General features: G+C 38.0%; 1 protein-coding gene across 22 annotated transcripts in view; it reads right to left on the minus strand.

The window, feature by feature from the left end:
- MAPK8 (mitogen-activated protein kinase 8) overlaps nucleotides 1–27,479 on the minus strand; it is a 100,077-nt gene that overhangs the window by 50,762 nt on the left and 21,836 nt on the right. For 9 of the 22 annotated variants that reach the window (XM_070493462.1, XM_070493495.1, XM_044759563.2 and 6 more), the window contains one exon: nucleotides 26,590–26,681. The exons of 7 other annotated variants lie outside the window; for them this stretch is intronic. The gene's annotated coding sequence lies outside the window, so the exon portion shown is untranslated. Of the gene's footprint in view, nucleotides 1–10,618; nucleotides 10,714–26,589; nucleotides 26,682–27,479 lie in introns of all 22 variants that reach the window. 6 more of the 22 variants (XM_070493467.1, XM_070493406.1, XM_044759545.2 and 3 more) reach the window with 4 other exon arrangements.

Consider the following 27,479-nt stretch of genomic DNA (forward strand, 5'->3'; position numbering starts at 1 on the left):
GAACTTTTCTTCCTTCCCAGATTCACTCCTTCCTTCCATATCTATTTCTTTTATCAGCACTACCATTCTCCAAAAAACTAGTGGTTCGTTTTCCTTTAGCGTCACCTTCATCATAAGATCAATCTCTCACACTGAATTGTTCTCCCTTATTCTGTGCACATGAGGACCCCCAGGCATTTAACAACCTTATTTTCCCATTAGTCTTCTCACACTTTTACTTCTTTCTGCCCTCAGCTTACAATCCATGGTCCATTAGTTAACCATCACTAAGCCGATATCCCTGCTCTGCTCTGTCCTGATGCACAGTACGGACCAAACCAGCTGTCTCCTCCTTTGGAGCCTATATCTAGGCTGCTGAACAAAAAAACACAATGGTGCATGTTGGTGCTGCTTTTAAATTCAAGGCCTCCAATCTAAGCCAGGAAGAAAATCCTAGGTTTCCCTACTTAGGTATCTTCTCTGACTTCTACACTATCTATTTCAAATAGTCCCCCGGCTCCTTAAATCTTCAACCCTACCTTACCTGTAGATAATACCAATCCCTCTAGAGAAAATAAAAGTCAGGAAATACCTCAATTTCCTTTTACTAAACCAGTGTTCACATATTTATTTTTGCTTCATTCTTCACCATGACAATGTAACAGCTCTCTGAATAACTCTCCTGACCTTGTTCAAATAATTATCACTCTTTCTCCTAGCACTCAAATATGATTAAGACCCTGCAATTTTAAAAAGACACACACACACACACTTAAAAACCCTATTTCACTGTCAATAACAATCTCCAGCCATAAGCTCCTCTTTCTCTGTCATCTCACAGCCAAATTTCTCAAGCATTGTTTATATTTGCTATTTCAATCTCTTCACCTCCCAGAGTCCTCAACTCTGCTTCCATTTTGACCATTTCCATTAAACTCATTCACCAAGGTCATCAACAAGCTCCTCGCTCTGAAACCCAACAAAATTTGACTCACTCTTATGCTGCTGAGCAGCATCTAGCACTGTTCACCAGTCTCCTGTGAAGCACTCTCTTTCCTTGTGTTCCTAAAACACTGCATACTCCTGATTTTTCTCACCTTCTGTTCCTTCTCAGTCTACCCTTGTAGGCTCCTTTTCCCTCACCAGCCCTCAGATATGATTCTTTTCAGGGCTGTCCTGGCTCTCCTCTCTTGTTATACTTTCCCAGGGCAATCTCATCCACTCTCATGGCTTCAATTAATACTTACAACCAGCTTTCAAACATTTATCTACCACTGAGCTTTTTCCTCTGCTGTAGATGCAGATATTCAATGGTCTTTGAGACATCTCCAATTAGATATCTTAAAGCTACCTCAAACTCTGCACGTACAAAACTGAAGAATTCATTCCATCTCCTTCAATCACCACCAAATCTGCTTCTCCTATGTTCTTCCATCTCAGGGACTGCTATCACCATCCACTCAGTTATTTCTGCCAGAAACACAGACATTATCCTTGATTCTTCATCCTCCCATACCCAACTTACCATGCAATTCTGGAGATTCAATCTTTAATCTACCATAAATTCATTCTCTTCTTACTCACCACGCTAACTCAGGCTAACTATTGCCTGGATTACTGTATTCTCCTAAAGGGAGCCACTAGTCCCCCTGCCCCAATTCTTCCGTCTGATGCCAGAGTGATCTCCTGAAGTTGGTTCCTTCTGAGAAATCTGCCCAGCCCAGCACTCACTGCATCCCCTTAATTATGAGAGGGGTGGGCTTTGAAGCAGTCATCTTAGGCTATATGCTCTCCTGGCCATAGCTGATTAGACCAAGGGGAGACAACTGACTTAATGAGCCAACCAGATTCTCTCCAGGGGATTTGGAATTGGGAGCAAAACTAAGAGGCTGTGGGTTAGCTTTGTAATTAGAGAAGCAGAGAGGCCAGTATACAAAGAAAGAACAATGAAGGAGAAGCTAGATACAAGACATCTTGTGGTGAGGCAGAGGGAGAGCAAGAGGGCCTCACAGTAACTGATGACCACGTCTGGTTCCCGGCCTTTGTGAGGCCCAGCTGCACTTCCTACCCCTGCATGTGCCAAACTTCCTTGGATCACTTTCTTTCTCTTTTGCTTAAGTTTCTTACTTATAACTAAAACATCTTCCACTAAAATCCTCCTACAATGCCCATTTGATCCTGAATCTTCTTTGCTCCCTTCTGCTCAGATGATAAAGCCCAAACCTTTCATTAGGTGTAGTGGGGCTCTGGACGATTTGGCCCTGGCCTCCTCTCCCATCACAGGATACAGCCACAAGGAACTTCTTGTAGTTCCCCCATGGACCACAACCCCTCTGACCTCTGAGCTGACACACGGTTTCCCTTTACTTGCAACATACTTCTCCCTACTCACTTCCCTGGTCAAGACCTACTCATCTATAAGGCTTCAAGTTTAGCGCTCAGGGCACTTGCTCCCAAGGCATACTAGCTTTCTTCTATGGCAGCATATGGATTACCCTGAATTGTAAATGTCTAAAATTCCCATTGGACTAAAAATTCTGTAAGGGCAAAGGGAAATGTGTTTTGTTCACAGCTGCGTTCCCAGAACTGCACAACAGAGACCCAAATATTTCTGAACAAATTATCTAATCAGTTTCCGAATCATGTTGATTTTACTGGTATCTTGATAAAATTTTCTATTTCCGTTGATAGTATCCTACTCAATCTCATTTCTTTTTCTCTAAACTATTTCAACAATATTTATCTCATCTCTCTGCCTAACTTCACCCCATTCAAATTCATCCTACTATCTCTTGTAGCAAGTAGGTATTGCAAGAGATGTTAGTTTTCTCCTCTGCTTAAAAACTGCCCTTAGAACGAAATCTATCCAAATGGACTTTTTACTGCTTGAAGATATCAAACTTCTGTCTTTATGCCTCTGTTTCCTCTTGTGAAGTGCCCTTCTCCACCATTTCTAAGTGTTCAAATACAAGCCATCGTATAAGGCCAGGAAACGGTACTATTCATCTGAATTTTATCTATACTTCTCATGACACAATATTTCTTATATCGTACTAAAAGTTACCTAAGTATAAACTTTTATGTCAACCAAGAAATGTGAAATTTCTTGGTTATGCAAAGATAAAACATGTAAAGCAATTCCACATAAATGATGTGACTTGAGTTATTGTTTCCAAACATAATAATAATTATGGTTACTTATAATTAATAAAATTGCATTTTTCTACAATATAGACTTTTCACATTTAGAATATTCTTATTACTGGATGCTCTGTCCTGGTTAATGACATCCCTTTAAACAATTAACTTGAAACTTATTTTCTATTAACTAAAATGTCCTGCTTGTAAAGGTGCACAAATAACCAAGGTATCTCAATCAATGTTAAACTTTCCTTTGTGGCCCATGGTACTTCAGGTGGTTCTTGGTCTAACATGTTCTAATCATTCAGTTAAATAAAAGTCCGGAAAACAAAAGTAAAATAACATTTGGTGATCATGCAGCAGAGAAGATTTAAAGAAGATTTTTTTTTTGAAGCCAGCTATTACACTGCAATAATAAAGCTTTCCAAATATCCAAGCTGCTCCAGAACAAGTCAGCTGCTAATGCTTAGGGTAAGCAATTTACTTTTCAATCCTATGAATCCCAACCCACTGATGGATCATGAAATCAATTTAGTGGATTAGAACTTTTTTTAAAATGAAATAGAATAGAGAATATCAGAATGCAGCTCATGGGTTAATAAGTATTTGTGGAACTTTTGTCTATTTTCACACACAAACACAGAGTGTGTACCGCATACTATAAAAGTTATTCTTTCCTATGGACTGGTCAAAATAGCAAACCAATGATATTTACAAGACACAGGGAATTAAAATACACACTGAAAAATATTCTTTTTTAAAAAACCTGCTTCATTTCCAACTAACAGTAAGTTATAGTGGGTTAAATATTTAAATATCCCTAGGGTTCTATTATTACATAAAGACATTCATTCACAGTCACTTCAAGTTACAGGAAACAGACTAGATAAGTTGTATTCTAAAAGAATGCTCATTTGTTTTTGATTTCTTGTGGACTTTTCTTTATTTGCCAAGGACATTCTGCAAACTATGAAACAGAATATGCTAGCTATTAGATTATTACATATTGTGACTTCTCATTGAATCAGGAAGTGACTAAACAATACAATATGCAATTAAGGTTTAGAGGAAGTTGATTCAGCAAGATATAATTGTTATCCAATTGTCATACCACATTTGTAACTCACTGAACATGCTTATTCCTTGACACGGAGAGTTCCTTCCCCATTCTCCCATGTAAAATATTCAGATACGTAAAATATCATTCAGATACATAACTATCAATAATAAAATGGCTAGGAATTTAACACTTGAAAAAAACCTTTACAGACAGATGAATAATTTTACATTTCCCTCAAAAGATGGAATAACAATCTCCTTAGTTTATCATTATCTTGGTTATCAAGAATTGACAAAGCTTTGGAATTTCCATACAAAGCAACATTTTGTAAATATGGTAATAACACTGTCAATATCCAATAATACATTAAAAAGAATAAAGATCTCAGTATATCTAGGCAATGTGTGGGATAATTAATAAGGTGACATGAGAGCTATAAATTTACTCATGGTCATGGGAGGATGACATTGTTTAACTGAAATCTGATGACACAAAACGACATCAGTGAGTTTAAGTCGGCAGTACTGATTATTTTTGTTGTGAAGGTACAATATCAACTTTCAAAACTCTGAAGGATAAGTACCTAATGACTGTTTACTAACATGGTGAAAAAGGACAAAGACTACAGAGCCAAGACAAATTATACCACAGCCACAGAGAAGTTAAGCACCCCTTTTAAATGTTTTTTTCAATTGTTTGTTTCACCTTATTTCAGTCTTGCTTCCTTAAGATCCTTGGATAGCAACTATATTTCCTATATATACAGTTTAGCTACAGGACCCTTAAACAATAGAGAACACAAGGCAGTTTTATGAAAAGAAACAAATTATCTACTTACAATACTGTTAATATCTTGTGTATTTTTAATCAATAACTTGTCATTTTCCTTTAAATCAAATATTTTCAAACTGATGGAATTCAGAGTTATTACCATGGGTACTAAATACATACATACACATACACAATGCCTGAAGAATAAGGTTGGGTGCAAACAACTTCTCTGAATAAACCAGTTCTTACCTAAGTTTACTATCATGCTAAGTATCTGACTGTTCTAGTTTGCCAAGAACACTGGTTTATAATATCAAAGGGCTTTAAAAAAAAAAATCAATTGTCAAAGGCAATCCAACCACTGTTTGGAGTTTAGTGTCTTTAGAATACGGAAATGTCCAACCAGTTAAAATAATTATTAAGAATTCTTCTGAGACTTAATGGAAATAATGGTTCTCTCTTGGTCAAAAGAATAAAAGCAACCCTTGATATCCCAAAGAGGCCCACATTACCCTTTTGGATACACAAGCACCATCTTCCCAAGAGACTGACCACAGGGATGCCTAGAGCAAATGAGAGCTTTGAAGGAGGTCTCTCCACTTTTGCCTCTTCACTTACTAATTGTTTGATCCTGGACAACTGACTTATTAACCCATTTGATTCCTCAGTTTCTTCATCTGTAAAATGGAGATATTTGTATTTGCCTTTCAGGTTATTGGGAGAATCAATTAAATAATGTATATTAAGTAAGAAACTGGCATATGATAGAAGAAACCGGCATTCAACCAATCTCAGCTCCCTTTCCTTTCTACTTATGAACACAACAACCAACCATGAGTGTAAAATATTTCTAAAGAATACAATTTTTAAAACTTCTTATTTTCATAAGGGACAATGTTAAAAAGAGATAAAATTCTCCTCATGCTGTCCACATCACTGATTACAAACATAACCTCCATTGGCCATTTCATTCTTCCTATTACTTGTCCTCACAAACTCAAAGAAAAAACTTAACGCAGTCGGCTCCCTACAGATACACATGTCCTGCTTATTCATCTGCTGTTCTCCCCCACTGGTTAGTACAGTGCCAAACACACAAACACTCAATACATATTGCTACTGAACTGAAGCAAACAGTCCCAACGTGCCTCAAAAACTCCTAAAATACCACCACATTCTGCAAAGTGACTCAAAATGACCATGAGTCGGAAAGAAAAGGATGATCTGTCCAGTTTGAGGGAATCTTTATATAGCTTATTGGCAAGTGAACTCAAGTCCAAAACAGCTCTTGAAAGCAAAGAATAAAAATTTTCTAAGCATTGTAACACAACATCTTTACTTTTTAGGCAGAAGACTTCAGCTGCTTTTCAGACGTTTGTGAACAATGGAATAACTGGTCCTGATAAGAGTTCATCTAGACAACTTAAAAGTAAGCAGTATTCAGAACACAGAAATCACAGGCAAAGTAGGCAAATGTCGACATCAGCTGCTGAAGTGGTGTACTTGAGCCATCTAGTGGGTAAGCGAAAAAAGTTTAATTCTGTAAAAAAAAAAAATGTCCTATTGTTCCAATTCTCCTCTCTGAAAATAATAAGGTGTATGTTTTTCAGAATAGTAAATTACAATCTATAAAGACAGTAGAGAACTAAGAAGTAGGTACTGAGGAAAGATGAAGAATAAAGTGGTGACAAATTTGGATGGAATTCAGATTTTATGGATAATTAAAGATGAATAACAAACACGAACACTCCTCCTGATATTTTTCTTAAAATCATATAAGGATCGGACTACATGTAAGTTTGTAAATGACATTACAGAAAATAAGAAAGGTTTCCTACCGGCTGCAAAGGTCTGAGGAAGGTCTAGAGGCAGTGAAACAAGGTGGCAGCCTCTGGTCAGAAAGAAGGGAACTGGGGACGCAGTGAACTTCTACTGGACTAAAGAAAGTGATGACGCCACCCTTCTACCTGGGGATTCCCATCCAGTGAGGGTTATGACAACCCAGCTCACTTAGGATCTCCTCTCACTCGCCACCACCCCCACTCCTAGCAGAGCAGGAGGGCCTGGGAGAACGCAGAAGACAAATTCCAGCCTGAGGAAGGATAAGAAGATGTAACTCTTCACAGCCCTCAAATCAACAGCATTGCTTCTGAAAGTCAGAATGTGCAATTTAAAAATTTCAGAAGCCACAAATTACTTGAGTAGTGTGATACTGGACAATTCACTTAAATTTTAGAAGTACATTTTTCTCAACCATAAAATTATGCTCTTGGAAGAAATTAGTGGAAAGACCACTTTTAACTCTAAAATTTAATGGTTTTTTAGGTGTCCCTCCCCAAATAAAGAGGTTAACAAAAAAAAACACGTGGTTTTAGGGTTGGTATCTTTTTCCCGTTAATTCACGTAAACAATAGATACCATGCTGGAAGCTCCAAAGAAGAAATAAAGATGACTCCCTGACCCCAAGAAGCAGAGACACTAGCCAGCAGAATAAGACACTCGCTCAAGTTCATTTTAACCAAGGCAGAAACAAGGGTCACAAAAGATACAAATGCGATGCTACAGAAATCTTTGAGGCTAAGAATTTAGCCTGAAAAAAGACTTGCTTACCTATCAGTATGTGCCATTCTTTCTGAGATTCACTACGTAGGGAGGGAGAGGAGGGGGAGGGGATGGGAATGTGGGTGAAGAGAAGGCACAGTAGGAAGCAAGGGAAAAAACAAACACAAAACAAAAGATAAAACTAGCAACCGCCAAGAAAGAGTAAACAACGGCTCATTTTGCTGGGCATCCAGCCTCACGAAGGACCTGTTGCTGGAAATAAGGCTAGAAAGGCAGGATGAACGTATTTTTGCACCACAGACCATGAGGAATCATCTGAGGACTGCAAGCAAGACAAAGGAACCTGGGTGGGTTCAGTGAAGTGAGGGAGGACGTGACAAGTACTAAAAAGAGAATCAACAGGATTTGTGAACCAGCTGGGTATACAGGTGATGAACAAGAAGCTAGACCTGAAGACATTCTAGTCTATGTGCCAGGACGGAGAGTGATATTATTAACCCAAGTAGAAAACATAATTATTACGTCATGTAAGTTATTGTTTTACATATGAATTCATAAGACCAAAGATGCAGGCTAAGGAGAGCATCTTAGGGAAGATCTAAATTTAAGTTTTCTTTTTTTTTTTCAAAAGAGAAACTTAAGGAAGAAAGGAAAGGAGGGAGGGAGAGAGAGAAGGAGGAAGGAAGAAATGACAACAGCAATCAAGGTAAGAAGGAAAACTTGGAGAAGTATAATACCACAAGAGAGTAATGTTCGTGTGCAGTGGCAAAAACTATACTGGGTTGAAAACGGAAAGGGACATAAAAGGGAAAGTGGTGATATCTATAATATGCATCCTTTTCGAAAAGTATAAGCATTATTCTATAAGCAATATGGAAGCATTTAAGCCTAGGAAAGGTAGGTTAAGAGGACTTATGCTCAGTGGCTTCTGTTTTGGCATTGAAAAACGACATGAGGCTCTGTCGTGACCTCATTGAGGTGAAAACTTCCTTTCTTTTATAAAAAGGCATTTTTTATAAATGAAAGCATTATAAAAATAAGTGCAGTAGTGATCCAAAGGCAACTAAGGGGAGTCAACCAGAATAAACAGAGACTTACAACACCGGAAAAGCAGAGAGATGAAAAGATTGTTTTAGACATGACACTTTTGAGATCTTAGTAATGTGATCAGGTGGTGTCATCTAACAGAGCTGCAGAAATACAGAAGTGGAACTCTAAAAAGTGGGTCAGGTTTCCATTTCACATATAAAAGCAGCTAGCCTGATACCATTTCCATAATATTGATCAATTCAGGTCTTTCACTTCTTTTGTCCCCATTTTGGTTATTGATATTTTCCTTAAAAAAAAAAAATCAACTTACAACTAGGATATACTGGGGCTTTGGGGAGAAAAAAGAAAAGAGGAAGATTGGCAACATATGTTAGCTCAGGGCCAATCTTCCTAACCAAAAAAGTTAAAAAAGAAGCTGGGAAGGGTTAACCTTTGACCAATTAAAAAAAAAAAATCAAACATTTCATCAAGATTATAGATTTACTGGTGTAGAAGTGTACAAAGAATTCATCTTGTGAAATTTATAATATATCAAAAAATGCATTAATGGAGCCAGCCCAGTGGTGTAGTGGTTAAATTCACGTGCTCCACTTTGGTGGCCTGGGGTTCCCCGGTTCGGATCCTGGGTGCAGACCTAGCACCACTTATCAAGCCATGCTGTGGCAGGCATCCCATCTATAACACAGTAACATAGAAGAAGATGGGCACAGACGTTAGCTCAGGGCCAACCTTCCTCAGCAAAAAGAGGAGGATTGGTGGCAGATGTTAGCTCAGCACTAATCTTTTAGAAAGAAAGAAAGAAAGAGAGAGAGAGGGAGGGGAGGAAAGAGGAAAGGAGGGAGGGAGGGAGGAAGGAAGGAAGGAAAGAAAGAAGAAAAAAATGTATTAAGTATATAAATACGCTTTAAGAAAGAATAAAGTGAACTTCAGTGTAAAACCCCCCAGTATCCTGAAACCACCCGCCAGTACCTTGAAATTCCTCCCCAACACCTTCTCCCTCTCTCCCCGACAAGAGGTAACCATTTATCTTAAAGTTTCTGACAATGATTCACTTATTTTTCTTTACAGCTTCACAATCTAGGCATTTATCCTAGTCATATTTTTTAGTTTTGCCTCTTACTAAACTTCATAGAAAAGAAATCATGGTGCGTATATTCTTCTGAGGATTGCTTCTTCCATTTGCTATTGTAACTATGACATGAGAGAGCAAGCGTGTGCAGCTGTAGTCCATTAACTGTCCCTGTGGAAAGGTATTCCACTGTATGAATCCCACCGTTTATTTATCCAATCTACTGCTGATGGATATTTAGATTGTTTCCACTTCTGACCTATGATGAAAAGTGTTGCCGTCACCCAGAGAAGTCCCTGAAAACATTTCCCACGTCTAATGTTGTTTTTAAGTGGTGCTTGCTTACAGGAATCAAGGCAGAACACTGCCAGACGGCGAAACCGCAGAACTGGCCCAAACCAGAAAGGCGCAAGATGGCAATGGGGTGCCGTGCACAAAAGGAACGTGTGCAAAAGGTGCCATGCACAAGAAGGGAAGATCCGCACATGCCCTGAGCGTCCCCGGCCCCACGTGATGATGCGGAGACCTCTCCCGACTTCACATCCCATGAGAACCCTGCTCACCTTCCCTTCAGGGAGAAGGTGTTTTAGAGCACGAGCTCTCCCTTCTCCATTCCTTGACCAGTGATTAGAGTTTCTGCTCTCCTGTTCCAAACCCAGTCTCGTTCTATTGGCGTGAGCAACCTCAGGCAACAAGACCCATTGCAGTCACCAGTCTCTTAGGGCTTGGTAACACTGCTATGAACATTCTTGTAGATCTCACCCACACACGTGTGCTTATGCCTTTCGAGGGTATCTACCTAGGCGCTGAACTGCTGGGTCATAGGATAAGCACATGTTCAGCTTTACTACGGGACACCAAATTATTTTCCAAAGTGCTAACACCAACTCTCGAAATAGAATTTTCAACATAAACTAAGAATATTTCACTTAGTTTGTACTTCTTTAAATACTAATGAGACCGCGCATCTTTTCACGTTTACTTACCTTTTAGTTTTCCTCTTTTTGAAGCCTTTTCCCAGTTGATTTGTGGTTGTGATGTCAAAATGACAAAACTGAAAATATCTGCATGGAACAGTAGACTATAAACAGAAAACTACTAAAGTGACAGTTGGAACTGAATTAATAACAAAAAATTGTGAGATAAATTAATGCAGTATATTGATAGAAAGGCATACTTTTAAAAAAGGGAAAATAAGCCAATGTCAATCCAGGAAAGCTAGAAAAAGAACAACAAAATAAACTCAAGGAATACAGTAAAGGGGAAGAAATAATGAAGATGAGAGCACAAATTAATGAAACAAAACAAACAGTACAGGGATCAGCTAAAACCAGAAGTCAGATTTTTCAAAAGATAAAGTTAGAGGACTCACACTTCCTGATTTCAAAACTTATCACAAAATTGCAGTAATCGAAACAGTATAGTACTGTACATACAGATCAGAGTACGGAAATAAACCCATACATCAAGGGTCAACTGATTTTCAACAAAAGTGCAAAGAGAAATTCAATAGGTGAAGAAGAGTCTCTTCAACAAACGGTGCTAGACAACTAGATAACCACATGGAAAAGAATAAATTGGATTCCTACCTATACTATATTAAAAAAATTAACACAAAATGTATCAAAGATCTAAATTTAAAAGCCAAAATTCTTAGAAGAAGAAATAGGGGAGTAAATCTTCATGACCCTGAATTTGGCAATAGCTTTTTTAGATATGACACCAAAACCACAAGAAACAAAAGAACAGACGAAGTGGACTTCACCAAAATTAAAAACTTTGTACATCAAAGGACACTATCAAAAAAGTAAAAAGACAATCCACAGAACAGGAGAAAATATTTGTAACTCACATATCTGACAAAGGTCTAGAATTCAGAATATATAAAAAAAACTCTTACAATTCAAAAACAAAAAGACAAACAACCTAATTAAAAAATGGGCAAAAACAATTCTCCAAAGAAGATATACAAACAAATGGTCAGTAAGCAAATGAAAAGATATTTAACATCATTAACCACCAGGCAAATGCAAATCAAAACCAGGAGACACCACTTCATATCCACTAGGATGGCTTATCAGAAAGACAGACAATAACAAGCACTGGCGAGGATATGGAGAAATTAGAACCCTTGCATATTGCTGGTAGGGATGTAAAGTGGTGCAAGTGCTGTGGAAAGCAGGTGGTGGGGGTCTCAATAAGTTAAACACAGAATTAACATATGACCCAGCAATGTCAGCCCTGGGCATATATCCAAAAGAACTGAAAATAGGTACTCAAACAAAAACTTGTACGTGAACGTTCGTAACAGCATTACTCACAACAGCCAAAAAGTGGACACAAGCCAAATGTCCACCAAGTGATGAACAAATAAACAAAATGCGGTACATACACACAATGGAACATTATTCTGACATTAAAAGGAATGAAGTACTGATATGTGCTACAACATGAACGGCCTGAATTGAAAACACACTGGTAAGCGAAAAGAAACCAGGCATAAAAGGCCACATACTGTATGATTCCATTTATGTGAAATATCCAGAACAGAAATCCATAGAGACAAAAAGTAGTTTCTGGTTGCCAGGGGCTGGAATAGGGGAAATGAGGAGTGACTACTTAACAGGTTCAAGGTTTCCTTCTGGAGTGACGAAAATGTTCTGGAACTATACAGTGGTGATGGTTGCACAACACTGTAAATATACTTAATGTGACTAGTGGCAAATTTTATGTTATGCATATTTTAAAAATTAAAAAAATGGAAATAAAAAAGGACAGAAGATTGATGAACTTCTGGAGAGACCAAGCAAAAAGTAAAAAGCAGCACAAACTCCCCATTATGAATGGTGAAAAAAGGGATGTGACTACAGATGCTAGAGTTATGAAACAGATAAAAGGATATTATAAACAAGTTTTACGTCAACGTTTTGTCTGCTTGTTCTATCAGTTAATAAGAGAAAGGTGAAAAGTCTTGAACTATGCTTATGGATGTGTTTTATCCTTGTTTTTTCTTTACATATTTTGGGGTCACAGTATTAGGCATGTAAAATTTAGTACTGTTTACTTTCCTATTAAATTATATCTTTTATCACTGTGAAACAACCCAATTTATCTCTAGAGTGAAGCTTTGTGCCTTACAAATCTATATTAGTATTTGCATGATGTATCTTTTTCTAGCCTCTTAACTTATAAATTTTTAAGCTTTTCTTGGTAAACTGCATAGTTGAATTTTTAAAACTCCAGTCTGACACTCAAATTATTTGGGGCTTAGTCTATTTTATATTTAACAGTTACTAATATATTTAGATCTATGTCCACCATTTTATGTCTTCTACTTATTCTGTGAACTATATCTTTGCCTGTTTTTTCTTCTTTTGGATTTCATACTTTTCCTTATTCCCTTCCATTTCTTTTAATTGCTATTCTTTATTATAACATACATGCTGACCAGATTCTGAAACGTCACATCTTTACTCTCTTCATCAACAAGTACCTTAGAACACTAACTCCGTTTATCCCTGTTTGACTTACATGCTATTACTGGCATATGTATTAACATTTTTAAAAGCCTACGAGACAATTACTGTTTATACAAAGCATGGCTGGTTTCGATTTGCCAAGCTGTTCACTACTTGTCGTGCTTCCACTTATTCTTCCATTTCAGGCCTTCCATCTGGAATCACTTTCCTCCTGCCTAGAGTACATTCTTCAAAATCTCCTTTAGCAAAGACTTCCTAACTGCAAACATTCTGTCTGTGTAAAGTGTCTGAATTTCCCCTCACTTTTTTTCTTTGGTGAAGAACTCTAGATTGTTTTTTCTTTTTACTTAAGATTATGTTCCAATGTCTTCTGGGTGTGACACCATTGAAGGTATCTCTCTCTTCGTTCTCTATTGTCTATTCCCCAGCCCCTCTTACGAAAGGCCACTCAAGTCAACGTTTAGACATTCTTAGGTCTCAACTTTTCTTTCATAATTTTCATCTGCTTCCCTTGAATATATGCTGGATAATTTCTTCAGATGTATCTTTCAGTTCATTATTCCCTTCTTCAAACTTACATAATCTGCAGTTAAATCTATCCATTGAAGATTTTTTTTAAAGTTTTAATTAGTACAATTTTCAATTCTATAAGTTCTAGCTGGTTTTTAAGAAAATCGTTTCGGATGTTCTTTATAATTTCTTAACCTTGGAATACATTTTCAACATGTCTTTTGTTTAAACTTAGTAAGCAGTTATTTTATATTCTATGTCTGATCATTCCCGTTTTCTATCAGGTCTGCTGCAGACTCCTGCTCACGGTTCCTGGTTTCCTTATGTTTTTATTTTTGACTGTCCGTTGCTCTACTTACTTGGAATTTTATTTGGGAAAACTTTCAGCCCTGGGATAGAGATGCATTTCTCCAATGAGAACTAGTACTTGCTTCTACCAAAAGCCTGGAGATACTCATTGCCATTATGGGAATAAATCCAAATTAAATTATCTTAGGGTAATTTTTTTAGACCATCTAGGTGGTGTTAAATTTCAACTGCAAATCACATGAGCATCAGCTGGTTGCTCAAAATTCTCAGCAATGATCTTGTCCCCACATACCCAGATTAATGGTTCTCAAAGTGTAGTCCCCAATCAGCAAAATCAGCATCACTTGGGAACTTGCTAGAAATGTAAAATGTCAGACTTCACCCCCTATGCACTGAATCATAAACTCTGGGGAGTCACCTAGCACTCTGTGCTTGAAAAAGCCCTGCAGGTGATTCTGCTGCATATACAACTGTGAAGCATTAGAGAAAATCAATTTCCCTTGCAGTCTTGAAGGACGGTGGGTTTGATAAGGCTTTCTAGTTTAGCCCTCTGAGACTCAGCTTTAAGGGGAAGAGGATGACTTATCAGACTCGTCACCTCAACAAAACCTTATTATCTCCTCAAGTTCCTCAATGCTGCCTGAGGCTGAGGAAAGGAAAACTCAAGTTAAACAGGTTTCACAAATGCCCTCTGGATGAAAGTCAGTTTAAACGTCACACACAACTTCTCAGAGATCCTGTGCCTTCACTTTGTTTTTTTTCTCTGAGAAGTTTTTACTTGATGCTTTAGCAAGGATTTCCTTTTAACTTATTTTGGAATTATTATAGATTCTTAGGAAGTTGTAAAGGTAGTAGAAAGAGGTCTCATGTACCCTGCACCCAGTTTCCCCAAAAGTTACATCTTACTGAACTATAAAATCAAAACTAGGAAAGTGACATTGATACAATGTGTGTGTATAGTTCTACATCATGTTATCACGTGTGTAGATTTGTGCAACTACCACCACCACAATCAGGACACAAAGCTATTCCATCATCACAAAGACTAGCCCCCTTTATAGCCACATCCACCTCCTTCTCCACCCCCATCCCTGACTCCTAATCTCTGGCAACAACTTGTTATCTGTTCTATATTTCTATAATTTTGTCCTTTCAAGAATGTAATATGAATGGAATCACACAATTACTTTTTGAGGCAGGCGTTTCCCACTCAGCATAAATGCCTTTAAGATCTATCCAAGTTGTTGCATATATCACATTCCTTTTTGATTGCTGAGTAGGATTCCAAGGTATGGATGCACCATAAATTAATCGTTCACCTACTGTAGGACATTTTAGTTAACAGTTTCTGGCTGTTACAAATAAAGCTGCTGTGAAAAATCATGTACAGGTTTTTGTGTGGACAGTTTTCCTTAGTCTAGGATAAATGCCCAGGAGTGTGAGGCTGTGTCATAAGATAAACTTTTTAAGAAAATGCCAAACTGCTTTCCAGAGTGGCTGTATATATTTTACATTCCTACCAGCAATATATGAGAGATCCAGGTTCTCTGCATTCTTGCTAGCATTTGGTACTGTCAGTTTTTCACTTTAATGGTTCTGATAGGTGTATAGAGATATCTCATTATAATGTTAATTTGCATTCCCCTGATGGCTGGTGATGTTGAACATCTTTTCATGTGCCTATGTGTGTGCCATTCATACATCCTCTTCAGTAAAATGTGTCTTCCTGTCTTTGCCCATTTTCTAACTGGATTGCTTTTTTACTGTTGAGTTTTAAGAATTCTTTATTTATGAATCCTTTGTCAGATAGGCAGTTTGCTAATATTTTCTCCCAGGATGTAGCTTGTCTTTTCATCCTTTTAACAGGATCTTTCACAAAGTAACTACTTTTAATTTTAGTGAAGGACAATTCATTCATTTTTTCTTCTTACAGAAGTTGTACTTTCGGGGTCATTTCCAAGAACTCTTCACCAAGCCCTAGGTCCCAGAGATTTTTCCCCTATGTTTTCGTTTAAAAGTCTTATGGTTGTAGAGTTATAGTTAAATCTATGATCCATTTTCAGTTAATTTTTGTATAAGGTGTGAGATTTAGGTTGAAGTTCATTTGGTTGCCCATGGATATCCAATTGTGCCAACATCATTTGTTGTAAAGATCATTCTTCTCCATTCTCTTTTGTACCTCTATCACAAATCAATTGGACTTACTTGTATGGAGCTGTTTCTGGGTTTCCAATCTGTTCCACTGACCTACAGATCTGTCTGCCAGCCAATACTACACTGTCTTGATTATTCTAGCTATATAATAAGTATTGAAATCGAGTACAGTGATACTTTCCACTTTTCTTTTTTGAAAACTGTTTTTAGCTACTGTAGTTCCTTTGCTCTCCCATATAAATTTTAGGATAATTCTGTCTATACCTAGAAAATATCTTGCTGAGACTTTGAGAGGGATTTTGTTAAACTTGTATACCCATTTTGGGAAAATAGACTTCTACAGTATGTTGAGTCTTCCAAACTGTTAGCAAAGCATGTCTCTCCATTTATTCAGGTCTTAAGATTTCCTTCATCAGCATCTTATAGTTTTCAGTACACAAGTCCTATACAGGTTTTGTTAGAATCATAACTGTTTCATTTTTTTGAGCAACTACAAATGGTACTGTATTTTTAATTTGTTTCCACATGTTCATTGCTAGAGTATAGAAACTGATTTTTTATATTGGTTTTGTATCCTGTGATCCTGCCAAACTCACTTATTAGTTCTACACGTTTTTTTGCAAATTACTTGGGATTTTCTACACATACGATCATACTATAGGCAAATATAAACAGTTTCATTTCTCCTTCTCCAGTCTGTATGCCTTCTTTTTCCTTGCCTTATTGTGCTGGCTGTAACTTCCAATACCATGCTGAATAAGAGTAGTGAGAATGGGCATCCTTGCCATGTCGCTCCCAATCATAGAGGGAACACATTCATTCTTTCATCAAGTATAATGTTAACTCTATGTTTTCTGTACATGTTCTTTATCAAGTTGAGGAAGTTCTCCCCTATTTCTAGTTTTCTGAGAGTTTTAGTCATGAATGGTTCAACTTTGTCAAATGCCTTTTTGCCACAACTGATATGATCTTGTGTTTTCTTCATTATCCTGTTAATGTGTGTGATTACACTGACTGATTTCCAAATACTGAGCCAAACCTGCATCCCTGGAATGAAGTCCCCTTGGTCACAATGTATAATTTTTCATATATTGCTGAATTGTATTTACTTATATTTTGCTAAGGAATTTTTGCATCTATACTTATAACGGATATTGGTGTATAGTTTTCTTTTTTTCATACTGTCTTTGTCTCAGTTCGGTAGCAAGGTTAATACCAGTTTCACAAAACAAATTTGGAAGGGTTCCTTCATCTCGTTATTTCCTGGTAGAGATTGTGTAGAAAAAGTGTGAATTCCTCTTCAAGCATTTGGTAGAATCCTCCAGTGAAACCACCTCAGTGTGGTTTTCATTTTAAAATTACAAATTTAATTTCCTTAATAGTTACAGGGTTGTTCAAATTAGATCATACCGTGTGAGCTGTGGTAGCTTGTGCTTTCTGAGCAACTGATTCATTTCATCGAAGTTCCTGAGATTTACTCTATCTTTGTTGAGAATTTCTATTTTTCATTTGTTCCAAGTGTGTTTGTAATTGCTTGGTGAAACATTTTCCTGATGCTGCTTTAAAATCCTTGTCAGTTAATTCTGACATCTGTGTATCTTGGTGTGGTATGTATTAATTGTCTTTTCTAATTCAAGTTGAGACATTTCTGGTTTTTGATAGAAGGTATTTTCAATTGAAACCTGGATATTTGGAGTACTATGTTATGAGACTCTGGATTTTAAATATTCTGTTGTAGCAGACACTGCTCTGGTGGCGGAAGCACACAGCATATTATCTGGCAGGGGGAGAAGTGCAGGTTCCTCCCTAGGTTTGTGTTGACCACAGGTGGTGGAGAAGGGAAGGTGGCACTCCTCGTTATACTGGGTGAAGCTGAGAGTTTAGGATCCTCACTAACACGGCTCCGGCTGGAAGGAGTATGCTTTTATTGCTCCCCACATCACCTCCACTAACACCACTGGGGGAAGGATTGCCTTGTTATGCCTGAAGAGGGTGAAAACCCAGGTCCCCATTTGGCTTTTGCTAATCAGGGTTATTTTTTCTGTGTATTTGGCTGGAGTGGAGTGGTTACTGTCTAAAAGTTTCTAGGCTATCCCCTTCTTGGTCCTTGACTAAAGATGACAGACTTTTCTTGGGGCTTTTGTTTGTACCCAACATTTCTGGGTTGCCAGCTTCTCCACACCCATTCTAGAATATATAAAGCAATAAGAAAACCCAGGATTTCTACCATCATGCTATTTGGATGCTGAGGTCCTAAGCCAACCCACCTTCTCTCCACTTTTCAGAGTCTTGTATTTGTTGTACACATAATGTTCAGGGCTTTTAGCTGTACTCAGCAAGAGGAAAAGGGAAAAGTATATCTATTCAACTTTTTCAGAAACGGAAGTCTATGCTGCATCATTCAAGTTTACATTTAGATTTTTCTCAGGGTTAGGCTTGGTAGGGAGAGGTGTGTGTCTATGTGTTGGAATGTGGGGTGTCTAGGTGTGTGTGTTAAAAAAATCAGATCTTGGACTCAAAGAAATGTTTCTAATTCATTTCATTCATATGACTCTACAAACACTTGGTAATTTTACTCATTTCACAAAATATTTAGGATTGGTTTTCTAGCAGAAAATAATAAAGAACCCAAGGCTTGTATCCCGGCTGACTCAAAGCCAAACTGAGAAGAAACCCAGCAATTAAGAGAGAGAGTCAACCATAAGGACATAAATTCACAGAAATATTGGATCAAGCCCTGAAACTGGACATTCTGAACAAGTTTATCTAAATCTCTAATATTTCCTATGGTCTTGTTTATTCTCTGCACACTTTACTCTCAGAGATAAGTATGGTAAAGTCTCCCACTATGATCTATCCATTAAAAAAAAGACCCTTTCTGTTCTGTTTAATGTTTTATGCCTAGAATTCTACCACATCTGATACATTATTCTTGATTTCCTTTATAATTTCATAAGCTTTAAAAAAAAATTCATGAATTGTTTTTAACCCTTCTGTATCACTTTGTTTTAGATGATTTTCCTTAAGAAAGTATCTACCTAGATTTTGTTTTCAGACTCTATCTGGATTTCAGTGGGCACAGCGGAAAACAGACAGACATGCATGATCATATCACAATCTTGCCTAGAATTCCTGAACTCCTACTGCATTTTAACTTTACTTGTCTCAGAGCAATTATAACTACATCATTTTGGCATATTTACATACACGCTCTCTCTCCATGGACTGGAGGCATTTGGAGGGCAGAAAATTTTTTAAAAGTTTCCCAAAGTACTTAGCACACTGTCTGGTTTATAGAAGATATTTCACAAATATATTTTGAACTTAAATTAACCTGGAAGATTCTTCTTGCAGCAGTGTGAGGCTGGAGAATATATCAACAATGAGATCCTAGCAATAAGCAAACAGTCTGCCAGCTGAGAAATGGATGCTGGAGAATGGTCACTAACAAGATATTAATCAGCTTCTGCACAGTGACCTGCCGTGAAACTCCCCAAAGCAGTAATGAACAGAGGGATTGCTTTGGTTAAGTACATGATGAAAAACTAATGACTAGTGGGAAAAACAGCAGATGGTCAATCTGGCAACAATCTTAAACAGGGGTAGCTCTTTAGGAATAAAGACAACAGGGTGTTATAAATAGTACCAGAATCTGTAAACTCAAAAGTAGCTCAGAAAATCTGTGCAGTTTTAAAAATGTATACAGAGAAGCAAATCTGTTACCCTAAACTTTCTAAGCTTCATCTGAACCATATCTACTCATAATTATAAGTTTCAAAGGTGACCAACTATAGCTGCTTCTTAATTATCTTTGGTCACTGAGAGAACCCACAATTAGGAGCTTGATCTTTATCTACTCTGATATTGCTCTATTTTACTAATGATTTAATTTGCATTTCTTAAATGTATGCTAGCTAAATGGAAGAGACTGGGGGTATACCAGAAATGTGCCATGTTCAGAGGGTAATCAGTCTTGGATTCAAATACTACAAACCACAAATCAAACAGTCTAGGTTTGTAACTGATAAATTTATAGCAAACATTTCCATATATTTTTATGCATGGTACTATCATCTTTTCTCTGTTTCCTTCACTTCTGGCTCCCTGACCTCCTCTACTGTCTTCTCTTGAAAACAGCAGAAACAAAAACCTACAAAAGCTGCAGTGCCTGCCTTGTGAGGCAAGTCAAGACTGCAATCAACTGAAGCTTTCATGTCAGGTCAACTCAGTCCATTATTTTGGGAACTTGGGCTAGTGCCCACCATCTCAAAGAAAAGAGACAGAATTTATCATGGCTCTCATTCTTCATTTTATCAAAAAAACAAACACCTTAATGCCCAACTAAAGGCCCACCATCAGCCCCCCCAGAGTTTTACACCTCCCTGACCTTAACCAAGGCCTCTACTCAACACTCCCAAACCTTTCCAGAGCCTCTAGAAACTGCAGCTCTAAATTCCCCTATAACCTCAATCTTTCTTCAAAGCATGTGATTTGCTTCTTTGCCTTGAATGAAATCTTGTCTCAGAACACCACTTCTCAAACTGCTCTCTCAAATGGTGGCATAGATATATGGCTTGTTCCTTTCTGCTAACATCATTCCCAAACTCTCTTATAAGACACACACAGAAAAACTTGCTCCTTTGAAGCTCATGTTACTCGGCTATAACACCAAGTGCCCTCTTTGTTGCTATGATCTATCAGCCTCCCAGTCACCCCCTACATGCACTGAGGACTTTCACATCTAGTTGGAGTCTTTCCCTTACCCTAAGCCCTGCTATTATCCTGGGTGACATCAACATCCCTGAGACCAAACTCTCCAGAACTATGACAGTTCAATTCTTTGACATCCTCATCTACAGTAACCTACCTTTCCACCTAACCCTAGCCACCTATTCCCACAGTCACTACCTGGATCTAGTCATCAATTGAAACCGACCCACTTGTAGAAAACATAGTTCAGGTACCCCACTCTAACCACAATCTCTTCTCCTGGTAGCTTGCTTATAAACCACCCTCACTATGAACATTCTTTGATGCCAGACAGCCTTCTAGTACCTTAACTTTCTACCTTCTCCCCATCTATCTTCCTTTTACCATATTCATTTATTATCTTAGGCAACTTAAATTCCATACTCCATCCTATTAAAAATACTCTTATGAATACCCTAAGCTCCTTACAGTCCTGTCTTACAAATCCCAAGCCCAGATGAATCCTGCCATCTGATTTTTCCATACTTATGCTCAAGGGCAAACAGAAAAAGTTTAACACAACAGAACAGATAGATACAACTATCATGTCACGATCAACTTCAATGAGTGTACAATAACACTTTTTTCTCTGTTAAAATTGCTTTCCATTCTCTACATTTATTTCAAATTTTCTCCATTCTCTTCCAACTTCTAATCCACAACATATCCTTCTTTTCACACAAGAGAAGATATCAAACAAGAATACTTGCAACTTCTGGCTGTCAAACACCCTATACACTTAACACTCTTCAATCTGGCTTCTGCCTCCATCAGCAGGTCTCTGAGACTACCAATGGCACATTTTTTCAATCCACATTTAAGTTAATCTTTCAGAAGTACCTGACATAGTTGATTACTTGAATCCTTGAAGCATTCTCTTCCCTTGTGTGATAGACTGAAAAATGCTCTCCTAAAGATATCAGGTTCTAGTTCTGGGAACCTGTGAATGTCATATGTTGAATGCAACCCAATAAGAAATACATATTTGATTTAGTCCCTGGTTCCTGGCACACAGCTCCTAAAACTCTTGGGATCTCTGGAGTGGTAAGAGTGTCTTTCACGTGCTAATGAGATGACTTGTGGCTGGGGGGCCCATAGGTAGCTTGAGGACGGGTGCTGGCTGCCAGAAAGAACAAAGCATGATTAGAGGGTTGGAACTTTCAGCCCCACCCTCCAACCTCCAGGGAGACTGAGTTAATCACCAATGGCCAACGATTTAATCAACCACACCTTCAGAATGAAACCTCCACAAAAACCCTAAAACGGAGTTCAGAGAGCTTCTGGGTTGGTGAACACACTGAGGAGCTGGGAGGGTAATGCACCTGGAGAGGGCATGGGAGTTCTGCACACCCCTCCTCCCCATGCCTTGTCCTCTGCATCTCTTCCATCTGGCTGTTCCTGAGCTGCACCCTTTACAATAAACCAGTAATAGGTAAAGTGCTTTTCTGAGTTCTGTGAGCCTTTTCTAGCAAATTATCAAAGCTGAAGGAAGGGGCTGTGAAACGACCCCCACCCCAACTTCACAGCCATTTGGTCAGAAGTATCGGTGGCCCAGACTTGCAATTGGCATCTGAAGTAGGGGCAATCTCATGGGACTGAGCCCTTATCTTGTGAGGCTGCACTAACTCCAGTAGTTAGCATCAGCATTAAATTGTAGGACACCCAGTTGCTGTCTGGAGAGTTGGAGAACTGGTTGGTACGAGGGGAAAACCACATATTTGGGGTGAGAAGTGCTGTGTGGCTAAACAGGACAGTGTAAAGTTTTGGTAGATGTAATGGATCTCGAGGTGAGATTTATACAGGTGGACCCTAAATGCCATCACAAATGTCCTTATAAGGCAGAAGGAGATGAGACACACAGAAAAGGAGGCAGCAGTGTGACCACAGAGGTAGTGACTGAGTGGTGTGGCCACAAGTTGAGGAATGCTGGCAGCCACCAGAAGCTGGAAGAGCCTTTAGAGGGAGCATGGGCCTGCCAACACCTTGATTTCAGTCCAATAATACTGATTTCAGATTTCTGACCTCCAGAACTATGAGAGAATACAAATTTCTGTTGGTTCAAGCCACTAAGTTTGTGGTAATTTGTTAAAGCAGCCATAGAATACTAATACCTTGTAGCTTCTTTAATAACTCACTGTCCTGGTTTGCTGAAATCAATTCTTCGCCTTCTTTAATGATTCATCATCTTCTCTTTGTTGTTAGTACCACTGAGTCAACTGCAACTCCCAGCAACCCCGTGTACAGCAGAGCAGAACTCCGCCTGGTCTTTTTGTACCATCCTCTCACCTTCCTGCACTATATCAGACAATGCTCCACTGCTATTCATAGAGTTTTCATGACCATTTTTCTGGAAATGGGTGGCCAGGCCCTTCTTCCTAGTCTGTTTTGGTCTAGAAGCTCTGCTGAAACCTGTGTACCACGGGTGACCCTGCTGGTATTCGAGATACTGGTGGCACAGCTTTCAGCATCATAGCAACACGCAGCTGCCCCCGTATGACAGTCAACAGATGTGTGGTGTGGTTTCCTGATCAGGAAATGAACCCAGGTTGCAGGAGTGAGAGAGCTGAATTTTAAACACTAGACCACCAGGGCCGGGTATCATCTTCCCTACCTGGACATTTAAAAAAGGGAATTCTTCAAAGGCTAGGATTTCTCTTCTTTTTCTATATTCCTTTGCTCTGGTTAATTTTATTCACAGCCACAGCAATTACCACATTGATACAACAGATCCAAATCTGTACTTTCTATTTTCAACTCGGATCTCTCCTCTGATTTCAAACCCAATCGCCTCCATGGTATTTCCATTTGGATGTTCCAAAGGCACCTCCAATTCAACATCTCCAAAAACTAAACCTGGTCCTCTTCCAGCGTTCCTTGTCTCGGCAAATGGTACTCTGCTCTCCAAACTCCATATTAGCCTTCCCTCAGTTCTTTGGACTATGCAAGACTCTCTCCTGATAGCTTCTGCATATACGTTCTCTCAGTCTAGATTTCTCTGCACAACTTCTGCTCAGCCTACTTCCTCTCCTTACCATTGAGCTCCTGCTCATCTCTCAAATCTCAAATTTCAGCTCAGCTGCCACCTTCTCAGATCTTTCCCTGACTCTCCAATCTAAACTGGGTGTCCTGAAACACTTTCATGACATCACGTTCTTCTCCTTCACTGTTTTTATCAGAGTTCTAACTGTTCACTTATTTTTGTGATTAATTCTCTTCTCCACTATACTATAAACTCCAAGAAGGCAGAGGATGCTTGTTTTATTCACTCTCTAGCCTGAAAGCCTAAGCATAGTGCCTGGCATACAGAAAATACAAAATAATATTTGTCAAATAACAACTGAAAAATGGGATCTATTACTAAAATTAAGAATGTCCTAGAAGCTGCCTAAGCTTTCTTTCTTTACTTTTTCCATTTGGTGCTGAGGCTGTTAACAGGTTTTAACCCAGATCCACAGCTTTTTGATTTTTCTAAAGAAAAACATACCCCTTTGTCAAGCATCACCCATTATATATTAAATATAGTTCAGTTCTTTTAAAACAATAGTTCTTGAAGCAACTCTAAAAATAAAAATTAATAAAGCCAACTTCTGCTTCTGGCATGGTGGAGTAGTGGAAACAGACTGACCCTCTTTCAGTAACTAGAAAGTGGAGAAAATATGATACTGTTATCAGACACTGGACAACAGAGAGACGAGGTCTGCAACCCCTGAAAAGAGGAAAACAAATTAGGTAAGCCCTGTAACTGCCCTGCCATCCTGCCTGGGGGCCTTTTCCAGACCACAGTGCAGCAAGGCCCACAGCAAACCCAGCATGGCAGCTTCACTGAGTTGAGGAGCCAGATCAGGAAGGCAAAGGTGTCTGGAATCTTGAAGGTGGGGTAGAGAGAAGAGAGCCACTCAGAGGAGAAAGAGGTCCAGAAATCACCAGCGAGTCCTCGTGAGTCTTCGTTTGAACACCAGTCTACACATGTATGAGGAAAACTCCACAAGTCCAAAGCAAAGGACAACTGCCAGGGAGCTGAAAGACGAACGATTCCCAGAACTCATTCAGAAACGGGGAGAAAAATGACCACAGGCTTCTGTTCTGAAACCGTGCAAGTCAGAGACAAGGAAAACTACAACTTCAAAGTGTTGAAAGACAAAACTGTCAATCCAGAAATGCACATCATTAGCCTTTTTCTCTTTCATTCTCTCAAAAATGTACAGGAGTTTCCCAGAGGTTCAGAGACCTGTGATATCACAACAGACCATATTATTTTTCTTATGGAAAATAGTTATTTTTCATAAAAAAGTTATGTTAACTTGTAATTGGTTTATTTTGTAAATAAACTGATAAATATTTTTTAAAAGTTAATTTTAACTTCTTATAAGGTAAATTTCAACAGCTATTGCCTACATAAAGAAAACCTCTTTGAGATCCTCAATAATTAGCAGGAGTGTAAAGACATCCTAAGACCAAAGACTTTGAGAATCACCACTTAAGCAATAGTGGCCCCCGTGAATTAGTGTTCCCCAGTGATGCCACAGAGCCTGAGGGAAAGTTTTTCATTACAAATTCAATTTCCCTAATAAATACACAGCTTTCTTGTTATGTCAGTCTGGGTGATACACATCTTTAAAAAGAACCTGTCTGTTTCATCTAAGTTGTTTAACTATTAGTATATACTTGTTTATTTCATTTCCTTAGTCTGTAGGATATGTTGTCATGTCCCTCTTTCACTCTAGAAATTGACAATTTCTCACTTCTCTTTTTTCGTATTGATCAGTCTGGCTAGAGATAAGAATTTTACTGCTTTTTTTCCCCAAAAACTATTAGTTGTATAAATTTCGACTCTCAAATACTTGACACAGATGGGCTTTTGGTGATGGCCCTCTGAGTCTCATAACACACTATGTCGGTATAATAAAATAAATCAACATTTAACTGCCTGCTTTTAAATCAACATTTAAAAGATCTGCACACCTCACTGCATCAGTATTTTGTGTGGGCAAAAGATTCATTTAAATGTTAAGATAGACCAATGGATTTTAATATAACAAGGCATGAAAAACTTATTTATACAGTTTCAGATCTCACATTGCATTTAAATTGTTGAATTCTGATGTAGTATAAAAGAGGACTATTCCAAATTATCTGTATGATGAAATGGGAAGGACACAGTAAGCACTTCTGCTGCATACTGAAAACTAACTGTTGTCTCAAAGAAAAGCACTCTAACTATTTGAGTTGTGAGCCACTTTTTCACGGAACATCATTTACTATTATTTGGACTAGGGTAGTATTTGGAAGACATTTTCTTGAAAATTAACAAAGTAAGCTTATTACTTCAAGGAAAATAAATGACAATATTTACTGCCAATAATAAAATTCAAATTTTTCAAGTGAAAATTAAAATTCTGGTAAATGTATACCTGTCCCTGTGAACCTTGGAAGCTTCCCAAGATTTTTCTGATAAGCTAGATAGTGACATTAACTAATGATTTTTTGATATCGTATAATGCAACAGCTCTTAAACTTTTTGGTCTCAGGATCCCTTTATACTCTAAAATTATTGAGGATCCCAAAGTACTTTTATTTATGTGGATTATGCCTATCAATATTTACTATATTAGCTATTAAAAACCGAGCATTTAAAAAATTTTAAGCTTATTTTAAAATAAACTTATAACTAGCATTTTGATGGAAAATAACTATTTTTTTAAAACTTTAGTGAGAAGAGTGCCACTGCTCTATATTTTTATCAATCCCTTTCCTACCTGGCTTAATTCCAGACAGATGGGTTCTCTTAGATGCTTCTGCATTCACTCTTGCCACATCACAGGTCAGGTCACATGGCCTCTGGAAAACTCTTGAGAACAAGCATGAAAAAGGCAAATAACATCTTAGTATTACTATGAAAACAGTTTTGACTTCATAGAACCCTTGAAACCCCTTCTATATTTTCCACTGCTAAGGTACAATCAATGCTACAAATCTTCTCTTATTTTATAAAAATTCTTACTTTAAGGACACGTTTCTTTTAAGCAAAATCCATTTTTTTAGGCTTCATCCCTAATCAAATCAAAGCAGTCATCACTACTCTAGTCCCCAATTAATATCTGCTAATACTACTTTTGGATCCCTTATAAACGTCACACGTATGTCTCACACATGCACAAAATACATGGAAAAAATATGTCAAAATATTATTAGCAAGATTAAGGGTAGTTTTTATCTTTTTATCTTTATTTTATTTTCCCCATATTATATAGCTATTTGCACTTAATTTTTTAAAAATAAATAAAAAAATGTTTTCCACTATTCTCTTCCTCTCATTAAGACTGGATAACATTCTTTTCAAAAAGAGTATGCCCTGACTTTAGGGAACCCGCAGGGCTTAGTAAGGACAAGGAGGCAGAGAATAAGAAAACTACACCAGGAAATAGGATGCAGTGGACCCCGTGTTAACATATCAAAGAACTGAAACTTAGAATTCTGATCCAAGAATCTAAGATTTCCCGTAAAGTATATTCTTCTCATAAAATAATGATCCTTCTTATACAGTGCCAGCAGGAACTACATACACTAATAAACTTGCTACAAATATTTAGCTCTCTGTACTTTCTGAAGTATTTTCACTTATTCTCCTCTGCTCTTATATCATCAC

This window comes from Equus asinus, chromosome 2, assembly GCF_041296235.1.
Source record: "Equus asinus isolate D_3611 breed Donkey chromosome 2, EquAss-T2T_v2, whole genome shotgun sequence".
Classification (NCBI taxonomy): domain Eukaryota; kingdom Metazoa; phylum Chordata; class Mammalia; order Perissodactyla; family Equidae; genus Equus; species Equus asinus.